Source organism: Leptopilina boulardi, unplaced genomic scaffold (assembly GCF_019393585.1).
Source record: "Leptopilina boulardi isolate dan_hultmark-lab unplaced genomic scaffold, ZJU_Lbou_2.1 LbouV2_384, whole genome shotgun sequence".
NCBI classification, from domain to species: Eukaryota; Metazoa; Arthropoda; class Insecta; order Hymenoptera; family Figitidae; genus Leptopilina; species Leptopilina boulardi.
In genome coordinates this window covers 352,018-371,452 of record NW_026137956.1, presented here as the reverse complement: position 1 = coordinate 371,452, position 19,435 = coordinate 352,018, and the positions used below count along the sequence as shown (strand labels likewise).

The 19,435-nt window shown below is 25.2% G+C and overlaps 1 long non-coding RNA gene across 1 annotated transcript; it reads right to left on the bottom strand.

The window, feature by feature from the left end:
* Window positions 1-1,149: 1,149 nt before the first annotated feature.
* Window positions 1,150-1,887, bottom strand: LOC127288382 (uncharacterized). Its single transcript, XR_007844032.1, has 2 exons — window positions 1,761-1,887; window positions 1,150-1,212 (listed from the first exon to the last, which is right to left on the bottom strand). It is a non-coding gene; the product is annotated as an uncharacterized LOC127288382 (long non-coding RNA).
* Window positions 1,888-19,435: the final 17,548 nt, after the last annotated feature.

The following is a 19,435-nucleotide window of genomic DNA, read 5'->3' as shown; positions in this document are numbered from 1 at the left end:
AATAATGATTTATTATACATTTTATAATTTCGATTAATTTAATGCAGTGGAATGAAAAATATTGGGAGTAACAAACAAAAGAAATTACACAAGTTCGTCAAAACAAAAACAAAGAAACGTCAGGATTCAAAAATCAAAATAAATTCAAAAATTATATAATAATGCAAATAATTGTTAAAATCTATTATTAATAATTTGAAGAAAATTTAGAAATTATAATAAACAAATTATAAATGTTGTTAAAATAAAATAAAATAAATTATTAATTAAATTTAAATAACATTTTTTTTAATAGTCAAGTAAATGAAATAAAAAAAAAAAAAAAAGAATCATCGAGTTAATGTAGTAAAAATAAATAAAATCATCTAGTTAATGAAGTAAAAATAATGAGATAATCAAGTTAATGAAATAAAAATAATAAAATCATCAAATTAATAAAATAAAAATTAATATAAAATAATCAAATTAATATGATGCAAAATTAATAAAAGCAATAAAATAATTAAAAAAATAAATAATTAAAAAAAATACCAATAAATGTATAATTAAAGAAATAAAAAACAATTATATAAATAATAAAAAATATATATAGAAAATTTTAAATTTCAACAAATTTATTACAATAATTAATAACATTTTTCTATCTATATATATATACATTATTGATTATTTTAAGTATTAAATTTTAAGCATTAAATAATTTCTATATTTAAGCTGTAAATTTTAGTTCTCACTTCACTTCACATATTATATTAAATAAACACTCACGATTAATTTTTCGTTTGTTTGATTGTGTGTATCCCACAATCGAGTCGTTTCGTCCGGTAGTTCATAAGAAGTACCATATGTCAGTCCCTCAGTACTTCTTATTGTTAATTTAATTTAATTTTTTTTTTTTTGAAAGTTTAGATTCGTAATTTGAAATTTTCATGGAATTCGTTGAGTAATTTCATTTTTCTACTCAAATGATGTCGCAATCGTCTTCTAATAAGAGGATCCGATTTACAAATGGCCAACAATTGACGAGAAACTAGAGCCGAATGCAAAAGTGATTTGCTATCCAATTTTCGCAATATCAATTGTAAAACTTCAGTTGGAAGTTCGCTAATCATTTTGATATTTTTTTTTTTTTGTCTGTTATTTCTCGTGATTATTTTGTTTTTTTTTCAATTTAACTGTCTTTCAATGACCGTTTTAATTTCATATACGAATCTGTAACAAAAATTAAAATTTAATTTATTAATTTGCATTTAATTATTATTTTTACAATATTAATAAATTCGTGAAAAGTAATTGGAATGGAATTAATAATAATATATTAATAATAATAACAATAAAAAATAATAATAATTAAAAATAACAATAATAATAGTAATAATAATGTTGCATTAAATAAAGTAATTGATAATATAATATAATAATTAATATATAATTTATATAATATAATTTATTAATCTAAATAATATACTGTTTTGTTTATTAATTATATTGTTAAAATAAATTATTTGCAACGGTTTATTTTTAAAGTTTTGTGTTTGTTTTTATGAAAATTGCCCACTATAATTTGTTGATTAATATAAAATTTTTTTTTTTTTTTTAGTTTTTTTTTTTGTTTTAATTGTGTAAATTGTAAAAAATATTTTTGATTGGACATGTGAAATTTATATTAAATTAAATTTAATGATTATAATTATTGAAATTTAAACGAAAAGTAGGTTAAGAATTTTAATGAGAAGAGTATATGAAATAATTAAACTTACCTTTGTGAAGACTTTCAAAACAATAACATTTAGTGAGTTGTAATAGATTAAATGCTTTAAATTAATATTTCTTAATTTCCCTGACCTACGACATTAGAACGTAAGAAAACGTAATAAAATGTAATATATTATCAAATTTAAAGAAGCATTTTAAAATTCTTTTTAAAAAAACTTTTTTTTTATTTTTTATTAAATTTATATTAAATTTTTAATATTATTTGCTATATTATATTGTATTTTTGTATATTATATTACATTTAATTACATTAAATAACAGTTAATTACGTTACGTTACGTAAAATTATTGTATTGAATTATATTTTATTATTATTATTATTATTATTATTATTATTATTATCGTTTCTATACAATACGATGACTTGTTATATGTCAGGAATTTTTTATATTTTGTTTTTTATCGGTAATGTCAATGTTTTGAAAGAATTTTTATGAGGTAAACTTTGCAGTCGATATTTGTGAATATTTTTTTTTTCGTATTTTCACATATAGAAAAAAAAGTTGATTCCTAGTAAATATATTGGTACTCTGAATAGTGTTAAATTTTTTTAAATTTTTCTCCAAAATAAGTTACACTAAAAAAATTTTTGGTGCAGCAGCTATCCGAAACGAAAAATTTATATATACTATTATAACTTCACTCTTATAAAAAATCATGGTAAATGTTAAGAATGAAGTTAATTGAATATAGAAATTTTTCTTAGCCATCATTAGAATTCCAATATTCATCGAATTTTAATTTTGTCAATAAAGTAAAATTTTTAAATAAAAATTTTAAAATATGAAGAAATTAATTTTTGACGTGACAACATTTTACTCTGAAGTCTACGGTATCAGATTTTTGTGTTATTCGATTACTTTAGGTTTAGTCTCGATGCCACACTTATTTTTGTCAAATTTGGAAATAAAATTTTTTGTAGCTCTCTATATTACCGACCGGTTAAAGTACCCCGCTTTAATTTCTTCAATTTTCCATAATTATATTTTAGGGTTTTAGGCTCTAAATAATGTGTTAAAAAATAAACTGAGGAACACTACTAAAAAAGCAAACGTAAATTTTGATTTACACAAATTTTTTTATCACTATTGATATATTTTTTTAAATTATTATATAATTCCAAACAATTATGAATTTATAAATAATTTTCGTTTTTTAATTAAGGACGTGTGCTAGTAAGGTCACGTGATTTCACATGAAAATATTCAGTCTGTAAGTTTTCTCATAAAAAGTATTTCAATGGATTAAGTTAAAAAGTGAAGAAGTCTAAAACAGTATATTTGAAGATTTTTAAAAATATATCCTAATAAAAATAATTTATAGATTCTTTTGGAAATAAATGTCAACAAGTTGATTTAAAATTTTCTAAATAATTTCTTTTTGAACTTACCAATAGTTTATGGATAACAACAATAAAAAATAATGAACTAAACACGCAAGATTTGTCGAAGTGTGTATTAAATGTAAATGTGACAACACTTTAAACAGCTGATTATGACTAATACCAACTTGAGAAATCTTATACTATTTTTACGACGTTGCCACAATTTTTTACTTTACTTTCATCTATATTAAAAAACCATTATATTACATTGAAAAAAAAAAAAATTATTTCATTCCAATAATCGGTTACTTGACTATTATCAAAATAAATTTTTACTTATATATCAAATAATTATTATTTAAGCCAATCGAAAGGTATATTTTATTTTAAATAGAAAAATTATTGATTAGTTATTTTGGAGATAAAATCAATTTATAATTTGAGGTTATGTTAAGGGATTGGAAATTTATATATATTTTCTACTTTTAAAGTGGGAATTTAGATTTTTTAAATATAGCAATAAAAAAAATTAATAATAGAAAATAGTTGAATTAAAATAAAATAAATTAATTTTGCATGATTCTTAAATTTAAATTTGCAACTTGAAAATTTAGATACAACAAAAAATACTTAAAGTCCCGGCTATTAATGATAATGAAAATAATAATAATGTAAAAAAAATAAAAAAAATAATGATAATAATAATATTAAAGATAATAATATAATAATAACAAAATGACATAAAATGATAATTAAATTTTCATAAATGTGAATTATGCAATTATTATATTAAATGTATGTAATGGGAAATTAAATAAGATTTTAAAGCTAATTGACTAGTGTTTCGTTAATTAAATATAAAATGAAATTATAAAGATTGTTTTTTTACATGAGATGTAAAGAGTTAATAGCACTTTGATATCTAAAGATCGATCGTGTGGGAAGTAGTTTTTTTTTCATGTTTTTGTGTTTTAGTTGAGGTATTGCAATCAAGATAAAATCCGGATATGACACGAATCTCAGCGTGGAAAGCAATTTTGATCGCGCGTGAATGTGCATTTTGCAGTTTGTCAAGGACTCATCTGATCTGCAATTATTCTTAAAACAATTTTTTTTTTCACAGTCATTGTCCCTTTTTGGCTATCTATATTTTATCAATTTTTTTTTATATTTTTTTTTGTTTTTAAAATATATTTTTTTCCGTGACCTATGAAGATCTATAAAGTGAGATTATTCCTTCGATAATCATCATCTCTTGTTATATTATACATTTTTAAACTTGTAAAGTAATTTTTAATTAAATTTTGCAACTATATATATATATATATATATTCGTGGAGAAAGGAAAGTCGTAGGAAAAAAAATTAATGGTAGCTTAAAATAAACGCGTTAAATTATACACAATCATTTCCATCACTTTTGATAATTAATTTGATTATTAAAGTTAACAGAGATAAATTTTTTAAATTTTAAATGTAATTGTTTTAAATAGAACATTTTTAGTGAACAAATTTTTTAACGAAATTTTTTCTCTTTAGCAAAATAAAGCAAAAGTGAAAGAATTTCTTTGATTTAAATAAATTTTTTTATTTGTATTAAAGGAATTCGTTTCTACTGCTATTTGGATTTTTTTTTATTAACTCTCGAACGCTGCGAGTTAAACTCGTATTTGTCTGATTTTTTAGTTAGTAATATCTTATTTTTTATCAATGTCTGATAAAACAGATTAAACTGATTAAATAAATAATAGTTCTTAGTCAAAATTGTTTTACCGCGATTGCCGATAAAACAGATTAGACTGGTTAAATCGATGATAATTTTTAGTCAAAACTATTTTATCGTCTGCTGATAAAATAGATTAGACCAATTAAATCGATAATAATGCTTGGTTTAAAATACTGTTTTACCTACTGCTGATAAAACACTGTTGACTGTTTAAAACTGTTTTACCGAGTTCTAATATAAATTAGAATCGACTGATTTTTAAAATATGCAATAATTCCACTGACAAAACTATTATACCAACTGTTGGTAAAACTTATTTGACGGTTTACATAAATTTAAAACTGTTTACCGACTGCTGATGAAACAAATTTGATGGATTGTATCGGTAAAATAGATAGTTCTTTAAAAGTAAAACCGGAACTGCACTGTAAAAAAATTAGGGAGTTAACGTTACTGGGAGTTGGGAGTTAAATTTTTCGAGTTAAAAATCAACTCAAAAAGGGAGTTAATAATTAAATTAACTCTCCGTAAAACTAACTCCCTATACAGAGAAAAATGGGATTGTTGTCAGTAGATTTGTTGATATTATAATTCGAAATGTTAATATTACAATTCGGATTGTTGTCAGTATAAATGTTTGTTGTTTTAACAACAATATGAATTTTTTGTTATCACTTTTGTTTAGTTTGCAATTCCGTACAGTTACAGAAGCAAACTCTTTGTCGATGCTATCAATTATTTTAGAAGGTGAAGAAACTAAATAAATTGTATTAGACGGATTAAAGCTTTGTTAATAAAACAAATTGTATTGCCGATTTAACAATTTAGTTTTGTTATTTCAACTGTTCCATAACAATTTTCTATGTTCATCAAACAATTCTGTTTGTTCACCGAACAATCTTATTTCAGCAATTTTTTTTTGTCCCAACAACAAATAGAACTGCTGGTTCTATGTTGACTATCCGGAAATGTTGTGTGGACTTAATTTTTATTAACCACAACAATTCTTTTTTCTCCGTGTATGGCATAAAATTAACTCGTAAACCATTAACTCCCTTCGCTTCAACTTCAAAAGAGTGAAAATTTTATAGCATCCCCGAGGGAGTTAAAATTCAACTCCTTTTTTTACAGTGTGTTCGCAGTTTCTGGCAATTTTTCCTCCATCAGATAAATTTTACTATTTCTCGCTATTTTTAGAACTAGTAAAATTTACTATTTCTGGAATAAAAATTGTCAGAAACTGCGGACAGTTCCGCTTTTTCTTTTAAAGTAGTAAAAGTTACTTTATTTTCATTTTTCGTCGTGTACATAAATAGGTATACCAAATTTGAGTTCTCTATGTCAAAAGATGTGACCGCTAGGGGGGGGGGTGGTGGGGTTAGACGATATTAATAGGGTTCCGAAACATGTACGGAACCCTAAAAATAATATATAAAGTTTTATTGGAATTTGTATTTATAATGTAAATTAATTTTCCATAAACAAAGTGAAAAAGTATTATAATTTTATTGTTGTCAATATTTTTAGTATAAAAGAAAAAAAAAATATGAATTTTTTGAATGCCTGAGTAAAGAATTTGATTGCGAAAATTCGTGAAAAAAAGTTATATATTTTCCAAGAAATCAGGTATAAGTTTCCCAAAAAGTTTTGCTGACATATATATACAATTTCATGTGAAGTTTGATAAAATTGAATCAGCAAAATCCCATCTCAGAGTGTATATATATATATATATATACCTATATATTGGTGTTAGACTTCCGCTTTTCGTGAAAAATCGATTTTTTGCCTTGGGTTTCACACATGATAAAATTGCATGGGGGAAACGTGAAGAAAATTCCTTAAGACATAACCTCTTAAATTTTTTATAATATACTTTTTTTTACCTTTTTTCTCTTAATATAGGGTCAGCCGGGGTAAATCCGAACGCTTTTAGTAAGTTTCAACAATAACATAAGTTTTTTCTTTTAAAAGACAATACTTCCGGTATTCTGGTGCATGAAGTTGTTACTTTACTTCCATAGAACAATTTTATGGGGTAGCAAAAATTTTTGATAAATTACAATCGCAGGAAACTTAGCGTTCGTATTTACCTCGATACTTTGCAACTTTCCTAAAATACCCGGGTAAATACGAACGCCACTGTATTTCAGAAAAATCTTAGGGAAAATAAATTTAAAGTATTGCAATTGTTAAACTTATATAAAAACTCAAAAAAATACGATAAAAAACCTATTATGTAATAATGCATCATATATAAATACAAAAATCAAACAGGTTAAAAATTAAAATGCATTACACAATTAAAACCTTCAATAACTTTATCAAATCATAATGGATTTCTGCAAAACTTGATACAGAAAGTATTTTGGAGTGATTGAATGTAAATACAAAAATAAAAGTGAAATTTTTTAAATTCAAAATGGCGGACTTTCCTAAAACTTATTTTTAAAAATGATCAAATTTGCTAACTCCAAATTCGTAATCAGCGACCCTGAAACCCCCCGAGTAACAATTTTCGAGCGAATCCAATGAATTTTTTAATTCTCGTCCGCCATATTGGATCCGCCATTTTGAATTTTTAAAAACTGACTTGAAATTGGTAATCAGCGACCCCAAAAACCCTAGAATACCAAATTTTATTAAGATCCTGAAAAACTTTTTTCAACAAACCATTTGGCAAAAAAAGTGGAACACTCCTTCGAGAGAACAGAGATTAAGTTTCTGCTTATTAATTACTAACGAGGATACATATAGAAAGAAAAACTTTTTTCTATGTACACTGAGAAAACTGTTTGGTATCATCTACTGAAGTTTGGTACTCCAAACCAAATTTTTTATTTGATATATGTGCAACTAATCCGTTTGGTTCGGGCTACTAAATTTTTTCGTTGAATCATTTTGTTCGGTCAACCAAATTTTTTGTTTTGCACAACTAACTTATTGTTTTTAAGCAAACAAAAAATTTAGTTAAATGAAAAAAATTTTTTTCTTTTCTCAACCAAATTATTTTTTGGCTCACACTTATATTTTTTATTTTTCACTTAATTTTATCACTTTTGTTATCCTCTTTTATTCTTTTCGCTTTATATTACCTACCACCCTATGTCTACTTAAATTAATTTCTATTGCGGAAAAACCTAACACTGCTGGGGATCGAACCCTCAGACTACGCAACGCAAATCAAGAACGCTGACCACTACACTAAGAATCCTAGTGACAATGTGAGTGTAAATTATTTTCATAAAGTATACAGGCTGGAGAAAAACTTCCGTTCTTTTAACAAGCTTTATTCTCTCGACAGCCATGTTATAAAATATGAGAATAAAGAATTTTTTGTTGTAATTCTCGTGATCATAATTGACGTGCTCGAGATTTTATTTGCATATTTTCTTTTCACCAAAACACAGTGACATTTGACAGTTGAAAACATTAGAGATCAAGAGTTCTTACGGTTTTTGTAATTAATACCGACCATTTTCCTATATAAAATTTTTTCACTCAGTAAATTAAATGATAGAACTATCACTTCAATCAAGAAAATTAATATTTTCAAATATTTTCTAATGAGATGGTTCGATTTTCACATGAAGAACGAACATATTTCCCACATTTATCCATTTCTTGATCATATTGTTCGATATGCATCACTACACACACTTGAATAAAACTGGACGACACGAAGAGCGAAGCATGGTTAACGTGTGACATCCGTAAACAGAGAAATAAGCCATATTTACGAGAACAGCGCATGCGCAATTGAGCATTCAGACGGTTTGGTTTGGAGAACCAAATTATTCAGTTAATAGACGCAAAAGCTTGAACGAAATTTTTGGTACAGCCAACTAAATTTCTCGATTGATTGCTTCTTTCGTTACTGTTATGTCAACTAAATTTTTGTAATCTTAACTAAAAGTGCTCTACCAAATTATTTTATTAACATTACATTATTATTTTTCTCAGTGTACTTTTATAATGTTAAAATAATAGTGTAATCAAATAAAAATAATTTTGTGTGGCTCTGATATAAGAAAAAATTATTAAAAATACCGTTCGGATTTACCCCGGTTTTCCAATTTTCCGGGGTAAATACGAATGGTCTGATATTATTAATAATTTTTTACAGAAGGCAAAAATGAAAAATAGTTTCTGTTGTAGTATTCATAATAAACAATTATAAATAATAAAATTAATTTTTAGCTTCTTTTTCTTCAAATACGAGACAAAAAATACTGAAAGAGTGTCATCTTTGATTTTCAATCTTTTTTGCAATACTCGTTATCTTTGTTTATGCTGTTGCTAATTAACAAACGAAAAATGGGATAATACTTAGAATCTCTTGAAGAGGATCTGAGGTAAAAATTCTCATGTCTAACATATTTTTTAAACTTTTAAGTAAGCTGAAATAATTAGCGTTCGGATTTACCCCGGCTGACCCTAATGAAACTCAAAAAAAAAAAAAAAAAAATTTAGTTAAATCAAAAATTTAAAAATCGATGATATGTTGAATATCATCCTCCCAAATATACAGTATTGGTAAATTAAATATTGGGAGAGAGAGAGAAATGTCGATAAATAACAAATTTTGAGTTCCCAGGATAATAATTTTTTTTTTCATTTTTTTTTTTCATTTGAGGCAATCCCTGTTTCCGTTATTTGTGCCATGAGGAATACAAACAAGAGTTTCGATCGGGGTCGAATGTACAAGAATGTGTAGAGAGTATTATTTTTGGAGCACGCGCTGCAAGTTGCGCAGGTCACGCTTGACAATGGGTCGTTACGTATTTTTTCTCTCGCTTTTTTTAGACCAGAAAAGTGTGCGACTGGGGATTATTACGAGACTCACGGGGATGGACCAAATGTGCACGGGCATATAATACGGCAAATTGCTGACCGATTTATATACAATCGTTCAAATCACGTGGTCACTGCTACCGTTCTTGGCCAAAAAAAAAGAAAGAAAATCGTTAATTATTGGTCACCAATTCAGTGTCAAAAAAAAAAAAAAAAATTTCGTAATGAAAATTCTATTTAATTGAAAATTTTAAATAAAATTTTTAATTAATAAGAATTATGCTAAATAAAAATTTTGCTTAATGAACATTTGGCTCAAAAAAATTTATGTTAAATAGAAATTTTGCTAAATGAAAACTTTTGTTAAATAAGAATTTTGCTAAAACTAATTCTGCTTAATGAAAATTTGGCTTAATAAAAGTTATATTGAATGAGAATTTTGCTAAATGAAAATTCGGTTTAACAGAAATTTGGTTAAATAAAACTTTTGTTAAAAAAGTATTTTGCTGAAAATAATTCTGCTTAATGAACATTTGGATTTAAAAAAAATTATGTTAAATGAGAATTCTGCTTAATGATAATTCTGTTTCATGAAACTATATTCATATAAAAATTTTTTCTTGATGAAAATTTAGTTAAATAAAAATTTTTAAAATAATATGTTTATAGTGAATATTCATGAGTCCTTTATTATATTTAACGACTTATTATTTTTAGAAAAATAATTGCTGAGAATATTCTATTGATGATTATCAAACAAAATAAATTATTAAATTCACAAAAGAATTGGTAAAATCTTTTTCCCTTCTTAAAATTCAAAATTGCAGTATAATCACATTAGCATTTGAAATACAACTTCTCTTTTGAATTGCAATTTTAAATCAATAAATATTGCGTGGGAGTTGAATTTTATCATATAATATTGATCAGAGAAAAATACAAAAATTTTGCACTAAATGTTTTATTTTTTTTTTTATATTTAAGATATTGCACATAATATACAGTATTTATTTTAAATGTGTATATTACCTTGAAAGGTGGTATATAATAACAATAATAATAATAATAATAATAATAACCATTATTTTTATCATTATCATTATCGACTTGAAATTGTTTCCTTTGCGCTGAATGATTTTCTACGAAAAGAGTACTGAATAAAAGAATTATTATTATTATTGTATAGAAGGTTAAAAGCTTTTTTCTCTTCTTTTATTCGTAAAAATGTTAGGAAATTTTTTTTACAATATTATAAGTTATTAAAACAATTATTAGAAAAAATTGTAATTTAAAAAAAAATGTTATTTAAAAAAAATTCATTATTTTGAAAAATTATTATTGAAAATTATAATTATAATATTGTTTATTATAATATTATAATATTATAAATTATAATTTCTTTTTTTTTGGTGCTTATTAAAGTAAGTTTGGAAAGAATTCTTTACGACAGATAAAAAATATTTCTATATGAAAACAATTTCGAAAAAAAAGAAAAAAAAAAAAAGTTTCGTGAAATTAAACTTTAATAAAACTATGAAAATTGCATGAACGCTTTTTATTTCCGCTTTTGGCTTTCGGGCATCATAATTCCAACACCGAGAAAAGCAATGTATTTTGTATAGTGACATAACTCTTTTGCATCTCTAGCGGATTTATATATAATATATATATATATATATATATATATGTGTGTGTGAAAAGTCTGAAGTAACCTATGAATATAATTAAAGAAGAAAAATATCAAATAAAAATTTTCCATCTCTAGTAAATAATGTGACAATTTTCTTTTTTTTTTTTTTGCTATACTAGTAGTAATTATTATTTTCAATTTTTTTGAAAGGTTTCATATAAATCCATATAAAGTTTATTTGTAACAAAATTTAAAAAAAAAATTTTTTTTTTTATTATTAAAATTATTCAGTAGCAAAAAATATTTTTCAGAAATTAATTATTAAATATTCCTAAATAGTAATATATTAAATAATATAATTACACTAAAAAAAAAAAAATTTCGAGAGTGTTGGTAAGTAAAATATTATAATTAATAGGAGAAAATAATTTTAATTAATTATAAAGGAAATAATTAAAACTTTTTATTATATTACATAACTGATGATTATAATTAAATGTAATTATATTTATGTTATCAAAGAAAAATGAATTTTAACAAAAAAAAATTTCCATTCTTTTGATATAAAATTTATATAATTTAAAACAATGATATTAAGAAATATAATTAAAAATTTCTTAAGAAAGGTTATTAAAGAATACATATTTTATTTATTTATCTTAAATTTAAAAATATTTATTATTTTTAAGGAAATTATAAAAAAGATTATGAATTTTAATTAATTTTTTCTAATTTATTATTATTATTATTATTATTATTATTATTATAATTATTATTATTATAATTGCTAATATAATATTATCATTTCTAAATTTATTTTATTTAATAAATATTAAAAAACATTTTATAAGTAAATTGTCTGGTAATTGCGTGAAATTGACAAACGGCAAGTGCATGAATGAAAGTGAAAATCTCTGTTGCTGCATGAGGTATAATGCTAGCCATTACCGCTTACAGAAGGCACTTAGCCCTTGTTACTAGAGTCAACGAGCCATAAGCGAACTGGTGCTTGCGATATTGACTGCGCTAAGGGACCTAATCCCCGCGTCCCTGAGATTAAAGTCTGACTTTTCTGCCATATCTTATACACTAAAATGCAGCCCGTGTGTTATTTTTTTTTTATATCCTTATGGGAAAAATAATAATCATTACTTTAAAATTTCTTGTGTACCTATATATAAACTTTTAACTTAAGTATAATCGACACATTGAGTAAAATGGGCACTCAAAAGTTATATATAATTTAGATAAGTGAATTTATTAGTTTTGTTGTTGCTGAAAGTTTAGTTGTAATCGTTTTTGTTGAAATAAATAAATTGTATTTAGTTTCAAGTAGGAGAAATATGTATTTTTTAATATAGCGAAATTCGATTTTTATTTTTAAAAAAAGGTACATAAATTGAAGTTTGACTATAGTCCATGGATTTGAATTGGCAGCCATGACTGAGCCAATAATTGCCCAAGCACGATAGAAAATATTACAATTTGTCGATTTAAATTAACAGCCATGTTTGAGCCAATATTCATCTATTTTTGAAGTCTAATTCTTTAATAGAGTTACCAAAAAATTACGCCCAAGATTGGTCTACTATTTGCATAAATTTGGTAACCAATACTGTAAATTAGGGAGTCAATTTTGGTACCCAAGATTAGCCCAATTTTCGGCCAGTTTTGCTATCCCATGTTCTATAATTGATACAGAAATATTGGCACCCAAGATGGGATCGATATTTGCCCAAGCTTGGCAAAGTTACAATTTAGAGATTAAAATTAGCACCCATGATTGAGCCAATATTGATTGATTTCTTTAAAATCCAATTATTTAATTTATTGTTAAAAAAAATTACACCCTAAATTGATCCAATTTTCGCATAATGCTGTAATTTAATCTGTAAACATTAATATCCAAGATTCTACCAATGTTCGGCCAGTTTTGGTACCTTATGTTGCAATTGATACGAAAAATATTGGAACTCAAGATATCGTATTAACAACTCAAATTCATATTTGTCAAAAGTTGATGGATAATGCTATACTTTTTTCGATTAAAATTTCCACCCACGATTGAGCCAATATTTGCCCAATTTTGAAGCCTAATTCTACATAGTGTTTTTAATAAGAAAAAAAAAATTCACACCAAAGACTGGCTTATTACTATAAAATACTATAAAAAAATATATCATCATATATAAGGGTCGATTTTGAAATTTTGATTAGAAACATTATCTGCCAAGATTGATCCAATATTCGCCCAGGGTTAGTACCTGATACAAAATATATGTGTTATTAATATTAATTACCTAATATTGATATTAAAATTGCAGTTTCTTCATTAAAGCTTTGGTGAATTTTGTGTTACTTTTGTATGCCAATGTTAGTTAATTAATTTTAGTACTGTCAAACAAACTTGGGTGAATATTGGCTCAACCTTGGGTGACAATATTAATTAATTGACAGTATCATTAGTTTTGTTTGTGCATGTTGCCTTAATTGTGGATGTCAATATTTATCAATCAATTACAATATTGACAAACAAACTTGGGTAAATATTGGCTCAATTGTGGTTGCCAATATTTAATCAGCCTTTGAAGTCTAGCTTCGGTGAATTTTTTAACCTAATCTAATGTTAATAAATTACAGTTATGGTTAGCAAAACATGGGTAAATATTGGCTAAACCAGAAAAATGGGTGAATCCTGGTTGATAAAGTTTATTAGCTAATTAATTGCAGTTTTTGCAGTCAAACTTGGGCGAATGTTGGACTAAGCAATTGATCCAATATTAATCAATTGTAGCATTGGTTGTTAAACTTGGGTAAATATTGGCTCAATCGTGGTAGTCAATGTGCGGTCAATTAATTGGAGTTTTTGCAGTTAGTGAATTTTGAACCAATCTATCAGGACAATGTTAGTAAAAAGTCATTTCTAGCCTTAGCCAGCAAATGTGGCTGTATATTGGCTCAATCTTGGGAGCCTGTATTAATTAATGAAAAGTATCATTAGTTTTGTTTCTATACTTCCTGAATTGTTGGTGTTAATGTTAAACAATCAATTGCAGCATTAAATAACGAACTTGGGTGAATCTTGGCTCAATCTAGGTTTTTAATTTTAATCAAGTAATCGCTGCCTATTTTCGTTAAATTTTGAGCGAATCTTGCGAGCAAATGTTAATCAATCAACTGCAGTCTTAGCTAGCAAACTTGGGTAAATATTGGCCCAATCATGGCTGTCAATTTTAATTAATAAATGGTATCATCAGTCTCGTGTGTTTTTACAGTCTCAATTATTATAGGTACCAATTTTGATCGAAAGTTTAGCTATGGCTAACCAACATGAGCGAATCCTGGCTTAATCCTGGGTGCTGTATTAAATTATAATCAATTAGATATAATTGTTTGTTACGCCTGAATGATTACTGAACCAATTTTTTTCAGTTTAAAAAAAATATTAAACTCTTTCTCTCTCTCTTGCTCACTCTTATTATACTTTGTGGGAATAAAATAATAATTGACATTTACGATAAATTTTAATGGAAAATAATAGCTAAAAAGATTATTGTGTCTGCGGCACCTGAAGGTAATTTCAAATAATCGTTATACTGGTATGTCATATTTCCCATGATAGATATACTATAGTTCGCATTGAATTACAGTATAAGATAAGCGATAATGGCTAATAACTAATATAGCCGTTGGCCTCACGTGGAAGCAATAATCTTTTATTTAAAAACTGATTGGGGAATATACATCTCACGATTTACTGGAAAATAATATTTATATAGTCTCCTTTCTCTACTTTTTCCTTTCGCTCTTATTTCATTGCAATATAATTTCATCTAATTTTTCAACAATCTTTTATCATATGCACTTTTGTTGAATGTTTTTAGTATATTTATATGGAAAATATATGCAAGTTTATTCTTTTTTTTTCTTATATAAGGTCTTCTTGCATCATATATAAGGTTTCTTTGATGTATGAATATACATTGTATACGTACACACACACATATATATATATGTATATAGGTAATATACTCTTGCATTATGATAGGTACATCCACTATAACAAGAAATTGAGTTTATCAATCTCTTTTCAACTCAAGCCTGCCTTCTGTCCTGTGTCTATTTATCTTCCTATCTATCTTCAATCTTTTATGATATCGTGTATCTCTGTGTGTGAACAATTTGTCACGCTTCACCTATAAGATTCCTTTATGTAAGAAAGTGTTTGAATATTGTGTAGAGAAAAAAAAATTGATGCAACTTAAATTTGAGACAACATATATAGGATATTTTTGAATATATAGTCTGGTGGTAAAAATATCAGGAATATAGTATAGTAGCGATTCACACGTATCATTATGCACTGAATAATAATATTTTTAAATTAAGAATAGTCTTTGACATTTTTAAATATTTCATTAAAAATTTATTTTCTTAATTTTTTTATAATATAATTATTATAAAATTATTATTATAATTATTATTATTATTAATAATTATATTATTATCTCTCTATATTATAAAAAGATTTCGCCACTGTCTCCAGTATGAGTCTTTCCATGTCAAGTGTACCCAACACATGTTTTTGATAAGGTTAGGTTAGGTTAGGTTAGGTTAGGTTGGTTACTCTTGACATGGAATAACCCATATATCTACCTATATCAGTATTAAAACGAACATAACCTCAAAATTCAAGGGCATAGGTCTCCAGGATTCAAGGTTATGGATCAAACATAACCTTAAAATTCAAGGGCATAGGGTTTTAGGATTTAAGGTCAGAGATCAAACATAACCTCAAAATTCTAGGACATAGGTTTCCGGGATTCAAGGCCTCAGTTTAAACATAACCTTAAAATTTAAGGACATAGGTCAAGGGATCGTTGGGTTTGAGGCTATGTCCGACAAATATAACTTCAAATTCTCCCAATCAAGAAACGAACATAACCTCAAAATTTAGATAAAATTTTAATAATTTCAATACTTGTAAGCTTTTAAAAAATTAATCATTTAAAGTGGAAAATAATGGGGGTTGGCGCGCGAAGTTTTAAGTTTTAATATAATATTATATTGTATTAAGAATACTCTTAAAATATAAGAATATATTAATAGTAACACATTTAAAAAGGTTTCTCAGAATATTAATCTATTAGCGTTAAAAATTTGTATATTTAAAAAAATATAAAAAATATTTGCAAAAAAAAAAAAAATATATTCTTCATTTGAGAGAAAGATTTCTCTACTAAAATCCTTTACAATTTTATATTTGAGGGAAGAATAATACTATTACTCTTTACTTAATAGTAATTTCCTCTCATTTGAAGAAGATAGACATGATAGGACAATAATTTTAACATTTGAATATGTTTATAGGCAGAAAAGAAATATTTTTAAAACAGAAAAAATATTCTAAAATTGAGAATATATTTTTGGCACTAATTTTAGAATATAATAATGTAATTTATTTCTAAATTTAGTACTACCTATTCTATTGTTAAAATTAGAATATACTAAATTTAAGAATAAATTACATTTAAAGTATTCTAAAATTAGGTATCAATCGTATATTTTTAAATTTTCGAATATTTTTTCTAGCTAAAAAAAAACAACAACAAAGTAATGCTTCCATTTTTCGATTCGCGCAAAAAACATGTGATTGTGAGAAAATTAGGGATCCTTGAAAGTGAGTGATTCTGTAAATTGTGTGTAGATAGGAAAGTGAGTTCAAACTAGCCTTTCACTATATATAGATATTCAGTTTACTTTTCGGGTCACTGTAATTTTCACTTTATGTCCCTCTTTGTCCTAAGATAACATAACTTTTTTTAAATGTTGTTACAAATTATCCAGTGCTCTCAAATTTTAATATTATTATTATTATTATTATTATTATTATTATTATTATCATTTTCTTTATCACTATTATTATTATCATTATTATTATTATTATTATTATTATTATTATTATTATTATTACTGTACAAAATTTTAAAAATTATATAATACATGCTAAAAAAACTTTGTATAAACTAGCGAAAATAATCTCTGGAATAGTTATAAGTATAGTTAATATTGCCTTAGCGATAATCCATTTTCGCTAGAATAGACAAAATGAAATTTTCTATGAGATTTAACTATATTAATTATATATCATGAATATATAGTGTTTTTTTTAGTATAATAGCCCCGGTTAACGGTATCAAAATTTTAATTAGTTCCGTATTGTTTTCCTCAATTAATTTATTGTGAACTTCAATTTTAATACTAGAAATTTAATTTTATATAATAAAAAATAAAAAAAATTAAAAAGTGCGTTATATTGGCTTCATCAAACACAATATTTTAGTTATTATATATATATATATATATATATATATATATATATAATAAATTAAATATTGTGTATACAGTTTAAAAATATTGCCTTTTTATGCAAACAAAAAAAGTTGAGAAAAAAAAATCTCGGTAAAATGTTTCATGCAATTTTCAACATGGTATATAGTATATATAGTAGTTGATAGGTTTCCGTTTAATTTGCAGTATGGGTGCTGGTGGAAAAAAAAAATTGGTGAAAAAAAATTGGTGAAAAGGTAAAAAAAAAAAAGAAAACAAAAAATGAAATCAATAGAGTCATGGGGGAAAAAAATTGGAAACCAATAATTATTCGAGGTACGCAGACAGTCGTAGTATACAAATGTGAACAATATTTCAAAGTAATGTCAAATGCAGGGAAAGAGAGATATTACTGGGCCGATTGCTTTCTTTAATGGGTCGTTATTTATACGACAAATCGCACAGTAGTACAAGCACGTTCGGTCAGCCCCAAGTAGAAATGGATTCATATCCAGGCAGCACCCTCTCTATAACTATATATACTTTCTGAAAAATAGAAGTTAAGCGTAATTCTTTTTTTTAGTTTTTTTAAAAAATTTTTTAATTCTCTCTATTCCATTTAAAAATTGACAGTAGAATCATTTCATTTATTTGCTATGACATTTCTTTGGTCATTGAAGAGCTTTTAATTGTTTTACTGTTTATTATCAATTAATTATTATTTGCCATCACACAGAAAAATCCGTAATATGTAAATGGAAATTAATGTAGGGTCAGCCGGAACGCTTATTATTTCAGCTTAATTAAAATTTTAAAAAATAAGTTAGACATGAGAATTTTTACCTCAGATCCTCTTCAAGAGATTCTAAGTATTATCCCATTTTTCGTTTGTTAATTAGCAACAGCATAAACAAAGATAACGAGTATTGCAAAAAAGTTTGAAAATCAAAGATGACACTCTTTCAGTATTTTGTCTCGTATTTGAAGAAAAAGAAGCTAAAAATTCATTTTATTATTTATAATTGTTTGTTATGAATACTAGAACAGAAACTATTTTTCATTTTTGCCTTCTGTAAAATTTTATTAATAATATCAGACCATTCGTATTTACCCCGGAAAATTCGAAAACCGGGGTAAATCCGAACGGTATTTTTAATAATTTTTTCTTCTATCAGAGCCACACAAAATTGTTTTTATTTGATTACACTATTATTTTAACATTATAAAAGTACATAGAAAAAAGTTTTTCTTTCTATATGTATCCTCGTTAGTAATTAATAAGCACAAAACTTAATCTCTGTTCTCTCGAAGGAGTGTTCCACTTTTTTTGGCCAAATGGTTTGTTGAAAAAAGTTTTTCAGGATCTTAATAAAATTTGGTATTCTAGAGTTTTTGGGGTCGCTGATTACCAATTTCAAGTCAGGTATTCAAAATTCAAAATGGCGGATCCAATATGGCGGACGAGAATTAAAAAATTCATTGGATTCGCTCGAAAATTGTTACTCGGGGGGTTTCAGGATCGCTGATTACGAATTTGGAGTTAGCAAATTTGATCATTTTTAAAAATAAGTTTTAGGAAAGTCCGCCATTTTGAATTTAAAAAATTTCACTTTTATTTTTGTATTTACATTCAATCACTCCAAAATACTTTCTGTACCAAGTTTTGCAAAAATCCGTTATGATTTGATAAAGTTATTGAAGGTTTTAATTGTGTAATGCATTTTAATTTTTAACCTATTTGATTTTTGTATTTATATATGATGCATTATTACATAATAGGTTTATTATCGTATTTTTTTGAGTTTTTATATAAGTTTAACAATTGCAATACTGTAAATTTATTTTCCCTAAGATTT